General features: G+C 41.2%; 1 non-coding gene across 1 annotated transcript; it reads right to left on the bottom strand.

Moving 5' to 3' along the window:
- Positions 1–1,226: 1,226 nt before the first annotated feature.
- On the bottom strand, positions 1,227–1,298 carry Trnaq-cug (transfer RNA glutamine (anticodon CUG)). The gene has a single exon. It is a non-coding gene; the product is annotated as a tRNA-Gln (tRNA).
- Positions 1,299–6,000: the final 4,702 nt, after the last annotated feature.

Here is a 6,000-nt window from a genome sequence, read left to right on the forward strand (position 1 = left end):
TCTGCTAGGGCAACATACTCTCACATTTAAAATAGAAACAGCAAAAGAAACCCTTGTGAGATTTGCGATATTAGAAAATGTCTGTGTCTATAAAAATAAATCATATAAACAAAAAACAGTAAGGATGGTTGTCAGATCATTTCATAAATGCGGCTTCTGAATACTTACATTTTGTTTGGGATCACAATCAAACACAATCTTTTCTAGAAATGGTCCCACGGATAGACCCTCTGGTGCAGTCCTAATAATATACCTAATAATCCCAGCCAAAGTGACGACTAAAATCAATCGTCACAGCAGCTTAAAAAGAGATTGTACGGGAAAGACGTCAAGGTAGCCATAGGGGATTCTAGGTTGTGGCAATATGGGTGTTCTTTATGTGTTTGTCAAGTGTATTTGTTTAAATGCGCGGGGGGGGGGGGGGAGGTGAGTGGCGCGTAGGTAAAAGGACAGGGGGCGGAATGAATGTGAGACACGTGAGAGGAACGCTTGTTGAGAACACAGATCTAGAAAAAATGTTGCTTGTAATAAAACGTTGGGGGAGCAGTTGTTAGAATAAATAACATTAGGGAGACTAATGTGGATTACGAGGGGATGAGGGGATTTGGGACAGTTTGAAACTCGTCTTTGGTTTTTCATTGGGTCTTTTTAAACGATTTCCATTTCTTTAGATCGATTTTTACAATTTGCGACTTCTGCCCCGGTGCTTCTGAGTCTGTTTTCTGAAGCCAAGCTGCCTGCATTCCTTCGGTTCTAATTCTCATTTCAAATCTCAGCCCGCTCAAGCAATCGTTAACTGTCCTTATCCGGGTTTCCGGTTTTCCATCCAAGCTTCTGCAGACCCACCTGTAGAACGCGGAGTTTCCCTTTCTGCCAACGCGCTGCCAAGCAACCTTGCCCTCCCAGTCTTGAAGCCACAAAAGCAAAAGCCAGACGACGCTTGAATCCCATGCGTGGAGCTGCGTCCACTGTTGTGGAAATTCCGACAAGATCCGAATGCAAAACGTCGGTGAACCAATGTCGGATATTGTCCAGGCACTAAAAGCTACACCAAAGGAAGGTCTCCGTATCCAGCTAACATCCACTAAACCAGAGACTGACCTGGGATCCACTTCACTCCAGCTCACCTGAAGACAAAGAAAGTCCGGGAAAGGCACAAGACCTAAAACCTTTGTAAGATCAGGAATGAAGGGAAAGAAAAGAGGTTTTGCTCAAAGTAAAGAAAGAGGTCCCACCGAGATTTGAACTCGGATCGCTGGATTCAGAGTCCAGAGTGCTAACCATTACACCATGGAACCTACACCTGTTAATGTTCTGAATTATTCCTTGGTTGTATAAGAAAATGTTTATCATTCATTCTCTTAGTTATTAGTTTTGTGCGGTTTTTATTTTATTTGCACTGCAGAAAATGAGAAACTGAAGGCAAATCCTCTATGGCCTTAAAACCAGACAAGAGCCCCCATCAAAAGCAACATGGCTTCCCTTCATTCACTACACTTTTCTGTCCTGAGACGAAATTTCCCCACTCAAAAGTATTTCTTTTGCCTGTCATTCTATTCCTCCTCCAAGCAGGCTCAGTGATGAAAGGTGTGATCTGGGACATTCTGTGCTCTTCCTTGGACGACAGGCACCCATGATGATGGTTCACACTACCTATCTCTAACATACAAATATAAGCCTACAATAGGAAGGACTGGAGGGACCTTCCTGTGTTCTTTCATATATGCACGCATGTGTGTTTCATTTAGGTTAAGTTTCTTCCTTCAAAAGAAAAAAAAAAAAAAAATATATATATATATATATATATATATATATATATATATATATATATATCCATCCAAGGCCTCATAAACCACATAGATAAAATTCAACATCATATCCCAAAATAGTAATGTGTGCATATACAGTCAGCCTGGGGGCTGTTAAAGATAGACCTGTATTCGTTAAGGCTTTAATCACATTTTCTTTGATCACTCATTTATAATTGTGGGAAAATAAAGAGAATTTTGCACTTTGCAGGCAGGGGCAAGAGAAAAATCTATAAAGTGATCACAAGAAACAAAAACAAAAGAATGTTTGCTTTTTCAGAGTGGAATCTACCTAACTGGAAGGTATGCAGTCAGTCCTTTCTGGTGGTGAAGTCTTTGCTTTGGTTTATAGTGTAGCCTGAACAGTTTGGCTTGGAGCTGGGCAAACACATAAAATCTAACTTTGTAACCCAAGCTAGCTCCAAATTCACCTTAGCCTCCAGTGTCCTGTGATCACTGGTATGCAGAACCAGCTTGCACTGTTTACTCTGGGTGTTGGTGTGCTTACCTGGGACCCCCACAGCGCCAGGCTTTCTCAGCATAACAGCACCTCAGTGAGATAACACCTCTCAAATCCCAACCCACTCACTTTCTAAAATGTGTGTGCGTGTGTGCATGCATGCAGGTGCCCATGGAAGGCCAGAGGCATTGGATTTCCCTGGAGCTGGAGTTATTAAGGGTTGTGAGCAGCCAACATAAACACTGGGAATCTAAACTCTGGAAGAACAGTCAACAGATTCTCTTAACCACTGAACTGATTCTCCAGCCTCCCCTTCCCCATTAGTTTTGGGGGAAATTTGGTCAAAATTTGACCTAAGCACCACTGTCAGTCAACATCAAAGCTGGTTGGCCTGTGACCTGGGAAGGAACTCATACATTAGCTATGTCAGACTCACTGAAGAAGTTTTGTTTTTTCTGCTGTTCCGGTTGGTTGATGATTCTCTCACTCTCATCACAATGAGACCACATGGCTTTGGACATAGGAGCCACATACTCACAACATTTGAGAGAATGCAGCACATCAGGAAGACACTTGTGATGTTTTTGAAGAGGAAAATAGCAAAAGACTGCAGTGTGGTCTCTCACCTAAGTCCCCACCAACCAAACTGTAAGGTCCTCATGAAGGGAGGAACTCCCCCCACTCAAACCTCGGGAATTCACGGCCACCCAATAACTCACAAGACACCAAACTCGATGCAAACAGCAAGAGGTATATTTTGAATCAACTCCTTGAGGCCACACTCCCAGCCTGACCTACGCAGAGACAAGCAAGAGAGGACAACCCTGAATTAGAAAAGTGTAGAACACTTTTTAAAGGACAAAACCACAACCCAGGGAGAGTAAGGGGAGATCATGATTAAGTACCTTTGGAAAGCACCTGCCCATTATTCAGCTTCTGTGACAGGTTCAAGAAACGGTCATGGGGGAAATATCCTATACAAGCTTTCTTCTCTTAAGAATCAAGTCCCATTCAATTTATTTTGTGCTCAGCCAAGTTCCTGGAACCCAGAGTGCATGAACAAGCTGATCTGCACTCTTGGCTCCATCTGTTTAGGGTTTAAATTTTTTTTAACTTTTTCAAAACCAACTAAAAAAAAAAAAATCAAACAACAAGGATGAAAGTCAAGCTCAGGAGGTTTAAACGTAAGCTGGATGCACATTTTCCTGCCCTACTATAGGTGCATAGATTCTGAATGTTTGTTTCCCAGTTGGTGGACATGCTTAGGACGGATTAGGAAGTGTGGCCTTGTTGGGAGAGGTATGTCATTGAAGGTGGGCTTAGAAGTTTCAAAAGCCCTCACCTAGTCAGTCTTGCTCTTTCTCTCTCTGCCTCCTGCCTGTGGATCACCATGTAAACTCTTAGCTACGGCTTCAGTCCCATGTTTGCCTTTCACCACCAGGCTTTACAATATGATACTCATGGACTCACCCTCTGAAACTGTAAGCAAGCCCCCAATTAGATGCTGTCTCTTATACATCACCTTAATCAGGGTGTTCTGTCACAGCAGTAGGACACTAAGACAATAGGCTACCATCAAATTCACTGTCCTTCTACCTCAGGTTCCCGAAGACTATGTACATACTCATGTGCCACCAGAACCAGGTTTGCTAGAATATTTAATAAAGAAGTTTCAGATTATCAAGGCATGGTAATGTCTGTTCACCTATAGGCAGAGAATTGACCAAGAGTTTGGAGCCAACCTGGTCTACATAGTGAGTTCCAGGCTAACTTGACAGTGAGAGTCTGTCACACGTGAACATGCACACATATATGAATACACATACAATCCCAGATTAGATTTCCAAAATCTCTTCTACCTAAAAGCCATTGCTATTCAAATTACCTATACAACCTAAGATTTGGATAAATTCTTCTCTATAGCTCCTCAGAGTAGCTATAATGTTCTTGTGTCTTCTTTCTATAAGAGTAAGGATATTTATCAGGCCAGGTTGTAATGACGAGCTTATTGTTGCCATAAAGCCCAGCTTAGCTTATGAACTGTTGTGGTGAGATTGATTTCAAAGAGACATCAGATTCAATGAACATTTACTTTTTTAAAATGTACAATTTATTTTTACTTCGTGTGCATTGGTGTTTTGCCAGCATTTATGTCTGTGTGAGGGTGTCAGATTCCCTGGAATTAAGTTACAGACAGTTGTGAGTTGTCAAACCCCAGGTCCTCTGGAAGAGCAACCAGTGCTTTTAATCACTGAACCACTTCTTCAGCCCATTGGTGAACATTTTCAAACATGACATGCTAGTCAAAGCTTTGGCAGTATAAATAGAACAGTATTTCCCATGTTGTTAGATTTACTTATTTATATAGACTTGAATGTGCTGTGCCCATGTTGAAAAGCCAGGTATGAAAGCCTGCAGTTTTAATCCCAGCACTCCAAAGAGGAAACGGAAAGCAGAACCTCATGAGCTGGCTAGCCTGGGGCAACAGAACCTTGAGCTGGCTAGCCTGGGGCAACAATAATGGGAAAGACCTTTTCCTCAACAAGATGGAAGCTGAGAACTGACTCCCAAAGACCTTCACATGGCTGTTGTAGCATGCACACCTACAAGTATGTACACACAAACATTCATTGCTAAGATTTTTCCTTAGATTTGGAGAACACAACAGAACAGACAATGTTTGAAACAAACAATGCTTAAATGACTAACACTTCATCAAAAAATTTAAAAATGGGAAAAAATAATTACACTTTATCAGTTTTTTCAGTTTCAGATTATTTTTGTTCCATTTGACGTTGAGTCAACAGACCTATGAACTACCAATCCTGAAACCTTTCCCTGTCAAATGGTATAATATTTTTAATTATTTTAGTTTACTTTATTTGAATGGATGTTTTGCCTGCATGTATGTCTGAGCTTCCTGCACATGCTTGGTACCCCAGTTGGCCAGAAGAGGGTGTGATGTGGTCTCTGCTGTAACTGCAGTTATAGACAGTTGTTAACTGATATGTGAGTGTCTTCTAGGAAGAGCAGCCAGTGCTCCTAACTGCTGAGTCATCTCTCCAGCCCCAAGTGGTATGATTTTAACTTTAGAAAAATGTAATATTTATCTTTTCTATGAAATTCTTAGAAGTAGGAATAGTCTAGGCTTATAGACACTTAGGAAAGCAAGTGAATGATGCTGGGAACAGCATACAATGACAAGGACTAACTGCAGTAGGCCGGGATGGAGGCATCTTAGTAGCCCATGGCAGCTCTTTGTAAAAAAAAAAAAAAAAAGAAAGAAATTGTTCCCGTTTCTTCTAACCTTAGCCCTGGACAACGGCTGTATGGATTTCATTTGTGCCTGACTGGTTTTCAGTTGGTCTTGGTGTACATGATTATTCTGTTATATCTGACTTTCTTACTTCTTTCTCCTTCTGCTCTGGTGAATTCTGTGAAACTAGATGTTCCTTGATGTAATGATTCTTAAACAATTAAAAGTTGAGGCACAAGGTACAGCCCAGCACAGTCCTAATGGCCCAGGTGCATGCTGTGTGTTCTCATCTTGGAAACAACGTAATAACTGCACAATGGAAGTTCCATATTAATGCTTGACTTGCAAAGAAAGTTTGGAGAAATTATCAGAGAATGAAATAGAGCCAACACTGGGACCCCAAGAAAGAAAAAAAATCTATTGAAGTTATGAAATAAGTTTTGTGTAACATATAAGAGTGGTTCCTAGATAAGGAA

Source organism: Arvicanthis niloticus, chromosome 4 (assembly GCF_011762505.2).
Source record: "Arvicanthis niloticus isolate mArvNil1 chromosome 4, mArvNil1.pat.X, whole genome shotgun sequence".
Lineage (NCBI taxonomy): Eukaryota > Metazoa > Chordata > Mammalia > Rodentia > Muridae > Arvicanthis > Arvicanthis niloticus.